Genomic DNA, 17,301 nt, shown 5'->3' with positions numbered 1-17,301 from the left:
TAAGTAGATCTCGCCGCGACGAAAAACGTCTTTGCCTTAATGACTTCCATCCCAACTCGCGTATCATATCTGCCACACTCGCTCCCCTGTTAAGTGATAATACAAAACGAGCTTCCCTTTTTTGCACCCTTTCGATGTCCTCCGTCAATCCCACCTGGTAAGGATCCCACACCGCGCAGCAATATTCTAACAGAAGACGAACGAGTGTAGTGTAAGCTGTCTCTAAGTGTCCTGCCAATAAAATGCAACCTTTGGCTCGCCTTCCCCACAATATTATCTATGTGGTCTTTCCAACTGAAGTTGTTCGTAATTTTAACACCCAGGTACTTAGTTGAATTGACAGACTTGAGAATTGTACTATTTATCGAGTAATCGAATTCCAACGGATTTCTTTTGGAACTCATGTGGATCACCTCACACTTTTCGTTATTTAGCGTCAACTGCCATCTGCCACACCATACAGCAATCTTTTCTAAATCGCTTTGCAACTGATACTGGTCTTCGGACGACCTTACTACACGGTAAATTACAGCATCATCTGCGAACAACCCAAGAGAACCGCTCAGATTGTCACCCAGGTCATTTATATAGATCAGAAACAGCAGAGGTCCCAGGACGCTTCCCTGGGGAACACCTGATATCACTTCAGTTTTACTCGATGATTTGCCGTCTATTACTACGAACTGCGACCTTCCTGACAGGAAATCACGAATCCAGTCGCACAACTGAGACGATACCCCAAAGGCCCGCAGCTTGATTAGAAGTCGCTTGTGAGGAACGGTGTCAAAAGCTTTCCGGAAATCTAGAAATACGGAATCAACTTGAGATCCCCTGTCGATATCGGCCATTACTTCGTGCGAATAAAGAGATAGCTGCGTTGCACAAGAACGATGTTTTCTGAAACCATGCTGAGTACGTATCAATAGATCGTTCCCTTCGAGGCGATTCATAATGTTTGAATACAGTATATGCTCCAAAACTCTACTGCAAACCGACGTCAATGATATAGGTCTGTACTTACATGGATTACTCCTCCTACCCTTCTTAAACACTGGTGCGACCTGCGCAATTTTCCAATCTGTAGGTACAGATCTATCGGTGAGCGAGCGGTTGTATATGATTGCTAAATAGGGAGCTATTGTACCAGCGTAATCTGAAAGGAACGTAATCGGTATACAATCTGGACCTGAAGACTTGCACGTATCAAGCGATTTGAGTTGCTTCGCAACCCCTAAGGTATCTACTTCTAAGAAACTCAAGCTAGCAGCTGTTCGTGTTTCAAATTCTGGAATATTCCATTCGTCTTCCCTGGTGAAGGAATTTCGGAAAACTGCGTTCAATAACTCCGCTTTAGCGGCACAGTCGTCGGTAACAGTACCATCGGCACTGCGCAGCGAAGGTATTGACTGCGTCTTGCCGCTTGTGTGCTTTACTTACGACCAGAATTTCTTCGGATTTTCTACCAAATTTCGAGACAATGTTTCGTTGTGGAACCTATTAAAGGCATCTCACATAGAAGTCCGTGCCAAATTTCGCGCGTCTGTAAATTTTAGCCAATCTTCGGGATTTCGCGTTCTTCTGAACTTCGCATGCTTTTTCCGTTGCCTCTGCAACAGCGTTCGGACCTGTTTTGTGTCGTATGGGGGATCAGTTCCATCTCTTACCAATTTATGAGGTATGAATCTCTCAATTGCTGTTGCTACTATATCTTTGAATTTGAACCACATCTCGTCTACATTTGCATAGTCAGTTCGGAAGGAATGGAGATTGTCTCTTAGGAAGGCTTCTAGTGACACTTTATCCGCTTTTTTAAATAAAATTATTTTGCGTTTGTTTCTGGTGGATTTGGAAGAAACGGTATTGAGCCTAGCTACAACGACCTTGTGATCACTAATCCCTGTATCAGTCATGATGGTCTCTATTAGCTCTGGACTGTTTGTGGCTAAGAGGTCAAGTGTGTTTTCGCAACCATTTATCCTCAGGATAAAGGTTGATTTTTTAAGATGAATGAATTTAGGGACGGCACTTCAGAAAATGTGACTGATTCTGAGTTCATTAGCTGCAAGTACGAGTTCAGTTGTTATTGCTTTGCAAAGATTTCAGTATGTCCAACCGAGCGCGATAGCGCAATGGTCAGCACACTGGACTCGCATTCGGGAGGACGACGGTTCAAATCCGCGTCCGGACATCCTCATTTAAGTTTTCCGTGATTTCCCTAAATCGCTTTAGGCCGGGATGGTTCCTTTGAAAGGGTGCGGACGACTTCCTTCCCCATCCTTCCCTAATCCGATGGGATCGATGACCTCGCTGTTTGGTCCAGCAAACCAGCCAGCCAACCAGCCAACGACCGATTATGTCCAACAATATCTACGTATTTGCAGTCAAGGATAGCTAACTATCATGTATTAATTTTATCATTAGTTCTTAGGAAAAATGTCCAAGTAGTGAAATCTTGTAAATTCATCAATGCGTTTTTTGCTATACGGCACATTTAAATAATGTAATAGTTAGTCATTCTGAGTATTCCTGTGAATTGTTTTTATACAGTAAATTTACAAATGGTTCAAACGGCTCTAAGCACTATGGGACTTGACATCTGAAGTCATCAGTCCCCACGACTTGGAACTATTTAAACCTAACTAAGGACATCACACACATCCATGCCCGAGGCAGAATTCGAACCTGTGACCGTAGCAGCAGCGTGGTTCCGGACTGAAGCTCCTAGAACCGCTCGGCCACAACGGCCGGCAGTAAATTTACAATCAGAAGCAATTCAGATTAATTAAAGTCACATTCCTAAAACGTAATATGCATAAATAAGCTCATGTTCATTTGAATTTGTAATCGTAATTTAGAAGTCTGACAGTTTTCAGGTTGTTAGTGAGAAATTCAGTTAAACACAGTTTCAGCATGCAACTTCCATGTCACTTTCTAACTATGCGAACGTATCTATGGATTTATAGTGTTTAACGACCAGAAAGGAAAACATAGGTACAAAGAAGGTAACAGGATCCAGAATTTAAGAGAGCTTTGGCGAACTTAACATCAAATAAGGCAGAAGGAATGGATAACATTCTATCAGATTTCTAAAATCATCGGGGGAAGTGGCAGCAAAATGACTATTCACACTGGTGTACAGAATGTACGAGTCTGGCGACGTACCATGTGACTTTCGGAAAAATATCATCCACGCAATTCCGAAGACTGCAAGAGCTGACAAGTGCGAGAGTTATCGCACAATCAGCTTAAGAGCTCATGAATCCAAGTTTGTGACAAGAATAATGTACAGAAGAATGGAAAGGAAAACTGAGGATGCGCTAGATGACGATCAGTTTGGCTTTAGGAAAGGTAAAGGCACGAGACAGCAATTCTGTCATTGCGGTTGATAAGGGAAGCAAGAGTAAAGAAAAATCAAGACACGCTCATAGGATTTGTCAACCTGGAAGCAAGATGTTCGAAATTCTGAGTAAAATACAGGTAAGTTATAGGGGCGGCCGGGTAATATGCATTATGTACAAGAGCCAAGCGGGAATAATAAGAGTGGACGACCAAGAACGAACTGCTCGGATTAAACAAGAGTAAAGAAAAATCAAGACACGCTCATAGGATTTGTCAACCTGGAAGCAAGATGTTCGAAATTCTGAGTAAAATACAGGTAAGTTATAGGGGCGGCCGGGTAATGTGCATTATGTACAAGAGCCAAGCGGGAATAATAAGAGTGGACGACCAAGAACGAACTGCTCGGATTAAAAAGGGTGTACGACAGGGATGTAGTCTTTCGCCCCTACTGTGCAATCTGTTCATCGAAGAAGCAATCATGGGAAAAAAAGAATGGTGCAGAAGTGTAATTAAATTTCAAGGTGAAAGGATATCAATGATACGATTCGCAGATGACATTGCTCCCTGAGCGAAAGTGAATAAGAATTACATGATCTGCTGAATGGAATGAGCAGTCTAATAAGTACAGAATATGGACTGAGAGTAAACTGAAGAAAGACGAAAGTAACGAGAGGTAGCAGAAATGGGAACAGTGAGAAACTTGACAGCAGGATTGATGGTCACGAAGCAGACGAAGTTAAAGAATTCTGCTACGTATGCAGAAAAATAATCAACGACGGACGGAGCAAGGAGGACATCAAAAGCGGGCTAGCAATGGCAAAAAGGGCATTCCTGACCAAGAGAAGTCTACTAATATGAAATATCGGCCTTAATTCCAGGAAGAAATTTCTGACAATATACGTCTGTAGACAGCATTGTATGCTAGTGAAACATGGACTGTGGGAAAACCGGAACAGGAGAGAATCGAAGCATTTGAGATGTGGTGATACGGACGAATATTCAAAATTAGGTGGACTGATAAAGTAAGGAATGAGGTAGTTCTACGCAGAATCGGAGAGGAAAGGAATATGTGGAAAACACTGATAAGGAGAAGGGACAGGATGATAGGACATCTGTTAAGACATGAGGGAATGACTTCCATGGCACTACAGCTGTAGAATGCAAAAGCCGTAGAGGAAGACAGAGATTGGAGTACATCCAGCAAATAATAGAAGACGTAGGTTTCAAGTGCTACTCTGAGATGAAGAGGTTAGCACAGGAAAGGAATTCGTGGCCTGCCGCATCAAACCAGTCAGAAGGCTGATGACCCAAAAAAAAATTTTGAAAAAAGTAGCAATACATAATAGTGAAAGGTGCACTAGCGTAATATTGATCTCTTCTGGTCCTGTATCATTAATACCAAATTTTGCCACTCCTTTTTCTACGAAGCTCTTTGTCTGTGATAAGAGTTCCATTTTCCTTGTGTTTTTCCTCTTTTTCTCTCTTTTTTAGTCTTTCCATTTAGTTGTACGTTTGATTCTCTTTTCTTCTAGATCTTCTAAAATTACGATTAAAAAATTGTATTTGTGTGCAATTAAAATGAATCTTTAGAGAGGTCAAAAATATTTATGCAGGATTAATGACTTTGTATTGTAATGAACAGAGCAGAAGACTTCCTCTTACAGCAAATAAAAATGAAAGATAAAACATTAACAGCACGCATAAGACTTGCGAACATTATATCGTAAATCAGTTTCAGTCAACATCTACCAGTCACTCCTCCAGTTAGCCTCACACAAAAATTGATACATCGCTCTACGTCTCAAATGCTAAGCACTGCGTGACATCGCAATCCAGTACAGTAGTGGAAATCAGCATAAAGGCAGGGTTCGTACCAAATTAATGTACAGTGGCTGAATTTATAATGAAAGTAATAGATCCATATGACATAAACAATCATGTCGGAATTACACAGTTTCTTTCATAACACAGTAGCAAAATAAGACGTTAACATTTCCTGGATAGAAGTTGTTATAAAAGGCACTAACCGTCCTGCTGTGTTATTGCATTGTTAGTACTTCGTCCGACATCCGCTCTTCTTAATTACCTCACAAATTTTCTTCGGCACTGACTTCGTTAGGAATTGTAGTTCTTGCGGTGAAATTGTCGCCAAGGCTTCTCGTATCGCTCTGTTCAGCCCACATACGGCCACAAATTGCCTTCCGTTGCGATAAATACACATTGCAAATATTCTCCAAATGTTTTCCATCGAGTCCATATCTACGCTTCGTGCAGGCCAGGGCGAGACATCGTTACCTTTATCGTCAAACCACTTTTTTGTCGTAGCAGAAACATTATCTTGCTGAAGCATTATCTTCTTGAAATAGTAGACTTTCGTCCCCTAGGTTCTCAAACATTCTAATCTATTCTGCCTCTAGCATGTCAATGTACGTATTAGATTTCATTCCAGTGTTCACCCAGGTAATGAGTGATTTAACTTTTTGGAGGAAGGCTGCCCAATTCTTAATGCTTCCACCACAAAAATTTCTGCTCATTCGTACCTGCCGCTCTGTTCTCAAATCATGCCAGTCTTACTGATGTCGATCCGCACCATCTAAATTAAACTTCTTCTCATCAGTTAAAACCACTTTGTCTTATTCTCAAGTCCATGACACGTTTATCAGCAAACTCCAATTTAGCCTTTATATATTTGGGTGTTAGAACAAATTTCTCTTGTAGTCTCTTGAATACAAGCTGTTTTCGTATGACAAAATTTGTCGTACACGTCAGGTAGTTACTGATAACTGTAAAGTCAGCTATAAGCTGGGAAGAAAAACGGTTTGTGGCTCTTGATTTAGGCAAAAGTAACCGTTTCGATGTATCAGATAATTTTCTAATTTGCCCGAATTTTCTGTTCTGTTCATATCGAACAGAAATCGAGCGAAATTATAAATCACTGTTTCTGAACGGTTCAATTTCTTGGCGATTTGACGATTAAAGAGTCCCATTTCCTTCTACGCACCGATTTTTGCTTTTTCGTACATGTTAACTGTTTCCCGCGTGGCACTGCCACAGTCATGGTTTTTTGACACAATACGCATTGTCACTTAGTACGCACTAACACCGCACAAAGCCGACTACCTTTATACCGAGTTCCACTTGCTACCACAAGAATCGTTGATGTCTTGTTATGTGCTGTACTACTGACGTCAAATGCGATACCATTTGACTACATCTGTCAGTAAGCTGGATCTTATACTGCTCTATATACACTGTGCGCAACTATTCCAATCGACAATATTAACATTCCTACAAATATCCGTGCCTTTATTCTAAGCTGTATAACACAGTACTGCTATGGAAATATTTAATTTAGTTCCTTCTGATGAAAGAGGTTCTTTTTTATTTCTTTCATGTAAATGGCCAATTTCAGTACTGTTTAAGCGTTATGTAGTCAACATGAGAAATGAATATCTTATGAATAGAATATTATCAGGAATACTTAAAACCATTTCGTAACATCTGTTGACATGCTGGCAGTTTCAGGGAATTTACATTACATCAAGTCAGTGGCTGACAGAAACTCTTCTGAGTGCACACGGTCTCTGACAGCAGCAGCCGGCTGAAAGAAGAGGTGATGTAGCTGCGGCTGAGGGAGCAGACGAATGCGGATGGCTCTGGCACAGCGAATGTTTTTGCAGCAGTTTTTTGCGGTTGCGAGAGGCCTGCTTGCTCCAAGCGCCACAGTACGGAGGTGGCTTTCAATTATGAATCACGAAGAAAAAAGGGAAGAGTACCGTCCGGGCACAGCTGTTATGAGGAGTATTTGCTTCTCGAGACGAGCCATAATTTTAATACTGTTGCGGCCGAACCTCTACTTCGCGCCTGCAGCGTTTGTAGGTACAAGGTCGTGCCGCTTCAGAATTTTTGTTGTATACGAGGGCTGTCCACGAAGTAAGTTCCGATCGGTCGCGAAATGGAAACCACAGTAAAAACCATAATCGCTTTATTTGCAACAGTTAGGTACACCTTCCACCTACTTCTTTACATAGTAGCCGCTCCGAGTTTTGTCGTAGTGTTGTATCAACTTTCGAATATCCTCGTCATAGAAAGCAGCCGCCTGTGCTTTCGGCCAGTTATCTGCACTGGTCTGCAGCTCGTTATCTGTGGAAAAATTTTGTCTCTATAGCCAGCGGTTCTTGCGAGCAGAGATGACACTCAGGGGGAGGCAATTACCGACTGTATTGTGGGTAATCAAACACTTCTCATCGTAAACGCTGCAGGAGCTTCTCCGTTGCCCCTGCACTGTGTTGCCGAGAACTGGCGTGAAGAAGGAACTGCTCGACAGTTGTGTTATGTGGGCTGCAGGACACAGGCGAAATCTCTAACTAGGCCCTTATACTTGGCGGGAGACGCTATTCCCTACACATCTTTACGTGCTCTCTGTTCACTCAAAACTGAAAAGAGCGACGCGACACGATCGACGGGCATACTAGAAGAGACACTGCCCAAATTAATAAAAGATGGAGCAGATTCCATACGGTACACAAAACAGATCAGAACAATGACGAAGAAACAACGACAAATTTAAACGAACGCAAAATCTATAAGATTGGCGATATTTTACACAAGCTCGAAATTTAGCGCGGACTTCAATGCGATATGCTTATCATAGTTTCCAAAACGAAACTCTGTCTCAAATTTTGGTAAAAAACCCAAAGAGACTTTTGTCGTATTTAAATTATGCTAGCGGCAAGACACAATGCCTTCTCCAAGTGATAGCAATGGAAATACTATCGATGATAGCGCTGCTAAAACAGAGTTACTAAACACAGCCTCCCGGAATTCCTTCACCAAAGAGGACGAAGTAAATATTCCAGAATTCGAATCAAGAACAGCTGCCAACGTCAGTAACTTAGAAGTAGTTATCCTCGGCGTAGGGCAGCAACTTAAATCAATTAATTAAAGCAAGTCTTCCGGTGCAGACTTCATACCAATTACGTTCCTTTCAGAATATGCTGATGCGATAGCTCTTTACTTCACAAGCATTTACAACCGCTAGCTCCACGAAAGATCGGTACCAAAACACTGGAAAGCTGCGCATGTCACACTAAATTTCAAGATAGGCAATAGCAATAACCCACTAAATGACAGGCCTATATCATTAACGTCGATATGAAACGGGGTTGTGGAACATATGTTTTGTTCGAACATTATAAATTACCTCGAAGAGAAAGGCCTATTAACACATAGTCAACACGCATTTAGAAAACATGGTTCTTGTTAAACACAACTAGGTCAAAGGATTTCAAATTGATTCCGTACCTACAGATTTCCGTACCTCATAAGCTGCTTGTAATAAAAATGAGTGTTTATGGAATGTCGCCTCAGTTCTGCGATTGGATTCGTAATATCCTGTCAGAGAGGTCACATTTCGTGCTAATTGACGAGTAAAACTTGGGTTGTTTGCTGTCGTTTATCGTCTAATAAAGTCATCAGAAGATCAAAACAAATCGCAAAACGATTTAAAAAAGATACCTGAATGGTGCGAAAATTGGCAATTGACCCAAAATAATGAAAAGTGTATGGTGATCCACATGGATGCTAAAAGGACTCCATTAAGCTTTGGTTACACAATAAATAATCAAATCTGAAGGGCGTAAATTCAACTAAATACCTAGGGATTACAGTTATGAACAACTTAAATTTGATGAACACATAGAAATGTTGGGGGGAGGGGGGGGGGGAGAGGGATGGGAAGGAGAACCCAAGACTGCGTTTTATTGCCAGAACACTTGGAAGATGCATCAGATCTGCTAAAGAGACTGTCTACACTACGCTTGTTTGTCCTATTTCGAGGTACTGCTGAGCCGTGTGGGATCCTCACCACATAGGATTAACGGAGTACATCGAGAAAGTTAAAAGAAGACCAGCACGTTTTGCATTCTCGAGAAGTAGGAGAGAGAGTCACCGACATGTTATAGGATTTGAGGATGGACATCATTAAAACAAAGGCGTTTCTCGTTGCAGCGGGAGTTTCTCACGAAATTTCGATCACCAACATTCTCCTTGAAATCCGGAAATTCTTTTTTGACGCCGACATATGTAGGGAGAAACGACTATCAAAATAAAATTAGGGAAATCAGGGCTCGCACAGAAATATATGAGTGTTCACTTTTCCAGTGCGCTGTTCTAGATTGGAATAATAGAAAATTATCATGAAGGTGGGTCGATGAACCCTCTGACAGGCACTTAAGTTATGATTTGCAGAGTAGCGATGTAGATGTAGAGCGTGTTGGGTTACAACAGAGGTATCTGGTCCAGAGTTCGATATAGCTGTTTTTAGCTCTGTCACAGAGGAGGTAAAATATTACTCTCGCGCCAGTTTGGAAATGAGAGCTACCGTCTCTAACTCTTTGCGGTTCGCCGACACTTTCACGTAGTAAGCGACCAACTGTAGCGTTCGCTGCCTCCTTATTGCCCTTGTGATGGCTGGTACGGATAATTCGAGATGTACATATTGAGACTTGTTGTAGTCTCTCCTGCCTGTAAACATATATTTGAAAAGTCGATAAGACACCAAAGTGGAATTTGTACAGAATCTTTGAGTGGTATACCACGAATATCTTGGAAGACAATTCTTTGTCACTCCAGGAAGTAACAAAACCGTCACAGCGTCACATGCCATGATCCACTACGTCGTCATGACCACATAATAATCGTAGCAGGACTATTATGTTTCTACAGGCAATATCCTTCTTGAGCGGGCTAAGAGTTTAAGAGTGCATCTTGTGCGTCAACGATGCAGCGGCTTTATTACTTTCCCTATCGCGTCATGAGGACTGTCCTAGTATTTATGGTGAGGGAGAAGAATTGGAAGTCGCACAGACCTCTACAACACACACGAAAGAAAATAAATGTAATCCACTGAGTTAGAGATCCATTTCATTGATATCGACATGTAGCAGGATGTGTGAACAAATACTTTGTTCCAAAGTTATGAAATACCCCAAACTATTTTATCTATTGACATAAAACAAGCATTGGATTTGGAAAGCACCACGCTTGTGAGACTCAGGCACTACGTACGTGTCCAGCGGTCTCAAACTGATTCCGTATTTATAGAGTTCAAAAAAGGCTTTCGCTATCACTCTTCATAACCGGCTTCCAGCCACGTTGCTTTCCTCACGATTATCGCCTCAGCTGTACGACTGGATTCGTGATTTCCTGTCTGAAAGGTTACAGCTCGCAGTTACTGTCGGACGTCACCTAGCGAAACAGAAGTCATGAGTGTGATTTTGCAAGCAAAGTGATGTAGACCTTCAGTTATTTCTAATGTGTATAAACTATCTAGAATGAGATTGCGGAGATATGGCTTAGGCACAGCCTGGGGGATGTTTCCAGAATGAGATTTTCACTCTGCAGCGGAGTGTGCGCTGATATGAAACTTCCTGGCAGATTAAAACGTTGTGCCGGACCGAGACTCGAACTCGGGACCTCTGCCTTTCGCGGGCGCGTCTCGGTCCGGCACACCGTTTTAATCTGCCAGGGAGTTTCATAGCAGCGCACACTCCGCTGCAGAGTGAAAATCTCATTTTGGAAACGTCCCCCAGGCTGTGGCTAAGCCACATCTCCGAAATATCCTTTCTTTCAGGAGTGCTAGTTCTGCAAGTTTCGCAGGAGAGCTTCTGTAAAGTTTGGAAGGTAGGAGACGAGGTACTGCCAGGAGTAAAGCTGTGAGGACAGGGTGTGAGTCGTGCTTGGGTGGCTCAGATGGTAGAGCGCTTGCCCTCGAAAGGCAAAGGTCCTGAGTTCGAGTCTCGGTCCGGCACACAGTTTTAACGTGCCAGGAAGTTTCATGTATAAACTATTTAGCAGACAAGCAGAACATTTCTCTTAGGTTTGTGACTGGTAATACTGCCGTCTAGTAAACTCTTTAGAAGCGAAAAGCGAAAAGAAAAATGAGATAGAAAATATATCTTGACAGTGCAAAACGTGACAATTGATCCTAGACAATAAAAGTGTTACATTCTCCACATGATTACTAGTAAGGTTTCGTTATCCTTCGAGAAATCGATAACTGAAATAAATTTTAGATTTGTAGATGTAAATCAAGTCTTAGTGGTTACAAATAAGACGACATAATTGGAAAACACGTTGTGGCGAAGTGAAACGAATGTTGGGTTATTCACTGTGGGACGTTATTTCCATTACATTTCAACCACCATCTTTTTCCTCCAAATGCAAGCACATACAAAAGATGGTATAACAACTGTAATAACAGAAGATAAATAGAGATCGCAAATAAATATTTTGGTGTTTGTTTTTCTCGAGCTTCATACGGGAGTTGAACAGTCGAGATATTGACGCTATTCTGTTAACCATTTACAAAACACTTAATTGTGAATTACAGAGTAATCGTGTATATTGCTTCGTAAATGAAGTGCCTGAGCAGAACGTAATATTTGTGGAGCGAACTTATTACTTCAGGGACACGGGGTACACTTTGTAAGTGTTCAAAATGTGAATGCGATACTATGTATACGCAATTATTTGTTTACTTTTACAGTCCGCTATTTTGGTAGAATGCATATTTTATCAAGGTGAGATCTAATGCGGAGGGCTTACAAGAGAGAATAGTTTCGTGCTTCGTGTGATTGTTAGCTAGGTGAAATATTTTGTGGTAACTACATTTATCACTAGTGTATTCTTTTACTCATATTTCGTTAAATATTGAATGAAACGTCAAAAGTAGACGTGACTACTCATGTTATAGCAAAACAGCTCTAGCTGCATTAGTGTATACTACAGACTTGGTTAGGGTAGGTGGAAGATTTGATCCTGCGCGTGGTGAGCGTCGCTCTGAAGCCTGGGCTTACTTGTACAGCTGCGGGCCACGCAGGCTGGACGGCTTACGGGCTGGCTAGCGCCGAGGCGAGGCGGCGGGGCAGCACGGCACGTAAACGTCTTCACTTCCTCTCCTGGCGTCAGAATAAGAGCAGCAAGCGGAAACACACATCAGGCCGTCTGTTGCAATGCCTCACTGGGAGGGATCAACTCGAGATAGAGTCGCCGCTCTTATCGAAGAAAGTGGATGTTTGAACTGCTGTCCATTAAGAAACGTTATTACCTGCCAGTGTTCGACAGAAGACCCCAAAGAGGATGGCAATAGATAATCACTTTAGAGTACAACATCAATTCTGAGGAAAGCAGCACACCACTTCTGAGCTGTTGTTACCTGACTGACGTATCTGAAGATTCCGGTGAAGATATCAAGAGAAGATACTGCCAGGCTATAACACCATAAATTGACGACGCTACCCGACTAGCGTATCAAACAGATTTTCAAAGAATAGTGACAATAGGCAATCACAACATAATACAATCTACCTTCTTAGTTGTGGAATCAGTGCCGGCCGGAGTGGCCGTGCGGTTGTAGGCGCTACAGTTTGGAACCGAGCGACCGCTATGGTCGCAGGTTCTAATCCTGCCTCGGGCATGGACGTGTGTAATGTCCTTAGGTTAGTTAGGTTTAATTAGTTCTAAGTTCTAGGCGACTGATGACCTCAGAAGTTAAGTCGCATAGTGCTCAGAGCCATTTGAACCATTTTTTTTGTGGAATCAGTAGAAACGATTAGCGGTGTTAAAATATATTGATGTACAGTTGAGATCTCTCAAGATCAATAACGTAAATGAATCCACAATATATAAGAAAACTTCTGAGTACACTACAGAGAATCGTTAGTGATGTATTCTCTAAAGTAATGTATGTTCGTTGGGCCTACACTTTGGTAACAACAACTTCCTTCAGTAATGTAACACCACAGTTTTACTTAGGCCGTTAGTGTTGAAAAGAGTAGGCAACCTGTACGCGTACGTTATATGCAACAAAATTAATCTGACACCGACACATTGGATAAATAGTTTTTTTTTTTTTTTCTTTTCAGAAGATGTCCAGCTCCGCCTCAATTCAACACCCAAATAAAAACTCACAACGCTGTAATTCCAAGTAGGCAAATCACAAATTCACAAATTACTGCCCTACTTATAACTTCCACTCAAATAAATGCCAATACAGACACTAGTGGGACTCTCAGTGCATAGACGCACAAAATATTACGTACCCGAGTATTGCTATCTGTAAGTCATGTTTGCTTACGATAAAACAATCCTATGTCTGTGCCCTGTATTTGAAGAGGATTAATAAAAAAAGGTATTTTTTTAGATAATAAAATAAATCGTTATTTCCGTCAGATTGTTAAATCAACGCTAAAGAAAATTAACGACACAAAATGACTACTGTTTGCGTATTATTTCGATGTGATAAAATATATCTTTTCTAGCAGAGGCAATTAACCTCTCTGACAGCTTAAACTTTATATCGTAGCTGTAAAAATTCAATATTATGCTTTTCTTTTCACTTTAAAGAAAAACGTTACTAAATATTTCTCTTCAGAAGTATTTTTATTATTATTTCTGCATTTAAAATGCTCAGAGACATTGACACAAGAATATAAGTAGTATTAACTAACTACACAATAAGTTCGGACACCAGTGGAACTTTGATTTTAATTTAACGATGAACGTTAATTTATTGTCCTTGAGGAACGTTACACAATATTTCAGTCTTTTATGTTTCAACAATTTCAGTTGTTATATAATCTTTTGCTGGAAAAGATTTTAAAAAAACCTTATTTTCGGTGTTGAATAATAAATCAAAAATAAATAAAAACAAATCACTAAGCTCCACCGCCACTTTTGTCCCTGTATGAAATAATGTACAAGACTCAACCTCTTCAGGCGTTGGACATTCGCGGTTACTAACCCTTTTTAAAATATCTTTTTCCAGCAATGTAGAATAAGGACTTTTTTTTTAGTATGTCCACTTTACTTTAGTATGTTCACTTTACTTACTATCCAATAGTAACATCATCACCGTAAGTGCTCACAGTTATTCAACTCGCAATTGCTTATTTCAATATGAAATGGGAAGAACAACTATTACAATAGTATAAATTATCTAGGTGAAATGACCAGGATTTAATCACACAATCGTTTACACTCTTCACTGGGGTTAGTAGTCACAACCACCAACAAATATACCGTACATATACCGACACTTATCATCAAAATAAATCAATATACGACAGAGGCTTCACTTACGCTTGTCGTCACTTTCTCATCAATTGATAGGTTCGCGTATTTTACAATATAGTGCTGCTACTACTACTACCAAAATCACCCGCGTCACTTTTCAATCCAAACAAATTTTATTCTGAAATTAACTTCAGATACTGCACTGAACCTCTGTTCAACTTTCTAGGACAGCTCAGTCCTTACTTTACAAACCATTTGGAAGCATCTAGCTTTAAAACTTCCTATTTCACTCAACATAAGAACAATCTCCGACCGAGAATTATTCCATTTTTTACAACGAACTTAATATGGTTGTTCACTCACCTTAAGTGAAAACAGACTTATCTTGTTCAGAATTAAACGAAACCGCGAGTCTTACGTAATGATGACAAATTTCAAACTTTCCAATCAGGATAGAATCCAAAATTATCTTGCTAATTTTCATTTCTTTAGGTATCTATGCAAATACGTAAGTCAAATCATAAATTCTCCTACTGCAAGATATAATATTAATTAAACGCCGAACTAGTGTCCTAACCATGAACAAACGACGAACTCTGTGTCTACTTCAGACCTACTTCGGACATACTACTAAAATTCTTCTTCTTTTATATCATTGTTGTTTTAAATGATTAACTTCTCTTTGGCCTTCTGTATTCTTTTTTCTTTAGACTCCAGGTCGCTGTTGTACCGCGATCGGCAGCCAAGCCCACCACTTTGTCGTGCGCTCTATAACATATAACAGAATTTCTTTTAACAAATAAAATTTATGTATTTATTATCCAACCACTTTGCGTATTTTGAGGCTTCGTACATCTTGTGCTGATAAAATATCAGCGAATTTTTACTCAGGGGCAGCACATGTTCCATCGAAGAAGCTGGCAGAAGGTATGGCATGCCACATTCCGTTTCAACGAGATGATGGAGGAACTATCTTGAAAGAGGCACTACAAACAGAGCTCCTGGCTCAGCCACTAGGAGAGTGAGCTCAACGAGAGGACAGGCAGCTGGTGTCTGAGAACGGAGAAAATCCCTTCCTAAACGAGAAGCAGTTGAGGCCAGAGAGTGGCTTCCCCTGCTCCAGTGACACGGTTCCCCTAAGGCTGAGGGACGCTGGACTGCACGCACGACGATCCTCTGTGCAACTGGAGCTCAGCGAAGGCAATGTTTTACACCGTCTGGCATTTGCGGAGCTCCATCGGAGTGTGTCGTGGGAAAACTTCATTTTCACTGACGAGAAAGTGTCTTCCAGCAGTAGAGACGGTCCGAGAACCGTTTACAGGGACTCGCCATCGACGTGGATATGTAACCACAATGCGCAGCTGTCTGGAGTTATACGAGAGGAGTAGGAATTTTTCACAGGATAGAAGGAACTGTCGACAGCGAGCAGTACGCCCACATATTGGAAAACGTAATACTTCCGCCTGCACTTTGCAAGAGGACCATTCTTCTATTCGCAAGTCTGCATTCTTTCGACAGCAGCTCTCCACGATTGGCGTCAACGTCACCGACCGCCCGCCACGGGCTGCTGATACGAACCATGTGGGCTGATATCTCCAGAAAGTTAACAGAGAACAACCAACGAGACTAACCAACTACAGCTGACGCTCTTTGGGAGTGCGTTCTTGAAGCCTGGGAGGAAGCTGTTTCTTCAGGCTGTTACGTCTGACGGCTTATAGATTCTGTGCCAAGACGCATAAGTACAAAATAATATGGAACTCTGGATAAAATATTGGAGTCCTTAAAAGTTTTGTTTTGTCGTCTTTTATCCAGTCTTTCCTCACTGAAAGCCAATGGAAGATCACTTGACAACATATAAAATAAAACTTGAATTAGGTTTCTTAGTTGCCTTTTTAATTGAACTGAGTTTTTTTAATATACAGTTTGTTAAATCCTCTATTTTTATTTCATTTATATCCTGCCTAGATATTTACAAAGTGGTGTTGAGACAGACACTTTAAAAGTATTTTGTGTTATTTAAAATGCATTTCTCTCTCGCCCTCCATCCAATAATACACGCTCCGTCCTCCAAAGATTATGCAAACGCTTTCGTTTTACATTTATTCATTCTTAAATGGCTCTGAGCACTATGGGACTTAACATCTATGGTCATCAGTCCCCTAGAACTTAGAACTACTTAAACCTAACTAACCTAAGGACAGCACAAACATCCAGTCATCACGAGGCAGTGAAAATCCCTGACCACGCCGGGAATCGAACCCGGGAACCCGGGCGCGGGAAGCGAGAACGCTACTGCACGACCACGAGCTGCGGACCATTCATTCTTAATTTTTCCTTCATTCTCTCTCTCTCTCTCTCTCTCTCTCTCTCTCTCTCTCTCTCTCTCTCTCTCTCCCTCGGCTCACTTACATTACCACCTAAATTGCTTTTCTACTCTATCTTTCCCAAACGTAATAAACAAATCTAGCGGTTTCCACTGAAACTATACGCTCTCGATTAATTTCTACCAAATGCGGCTTCTAATGCCAGAGACTGTAGTCATGTGTGTGTGCGTGTGTGTGTGTGTGTGTGTGTGTGTGTGTGTGTGTGTGTGTCAGTCATCTATTTTTGACAAAGGCCTTGTTGGCCGAAACCTTATTTTGTGACAGTCTTTTTGTTGCGTCTATCTGCGACTCAACAACTCCGCCATATGGTGAGTAGCAATTATCCCTTTCATAATAGTGTTACATTCCATCCCGGATTTTACTACATTACATAATTTTATGTTTGCTAATCCGAGTGAAGATAAGTCCGCTAGAGATCGCAGGCCGGTCTGTATAAACTGGCCGCTGGTTGATAGCGCTGAAATCGGTCTTACTTTGACAGACACCCACGCGCGCTTCCACA

At 41.3% G+C, this 17,301-nt stretch overlaps 1 protein-coding gene and 1 non-coding gene across 2 annotated transcripts in view; one reads left to right on the top strand and one right to left on the bottom strand.

Moving 5' to 3' along the window:
* The window catches only part of LOC126412488 (uncharacterized), a 290,832-nt gene that overhangs the window by 27,435 nt on the left and 246,096 nt on the right, over positions 1–17,301 (bottom strand). The window lies entirely within an intron of this gene.
* On the top strand, positions 11,076–11,150 carry Trnas-cga (transfer RNA serine (anticodon CGA)). The gene has a single exon. It is a non-coding gene; the product is annotated as a tRNA-Ser (tRNA).

Source organism: Schistocerca serialis, chromosome 7 (genome assembly GCF_023864345.2).
Source record: "Schistocerca serialis cubense isolate TAMUIC-IGC-003099 chromosome 7, iqSchSeri2.2, whole genome shotgun sequence".
Taxonomy (NCBI): domain Eukaryota; kingdom Metazoa; phylum Arthropoda; class Insecta; order Orthoptera; family Acrididae; genus Schistocerca; species Schistocerca serialis.
Note: the sequence above shows the minus strand (reverse complement) of the source record. Positions and strands in the feature narration are given on the sequence as shown.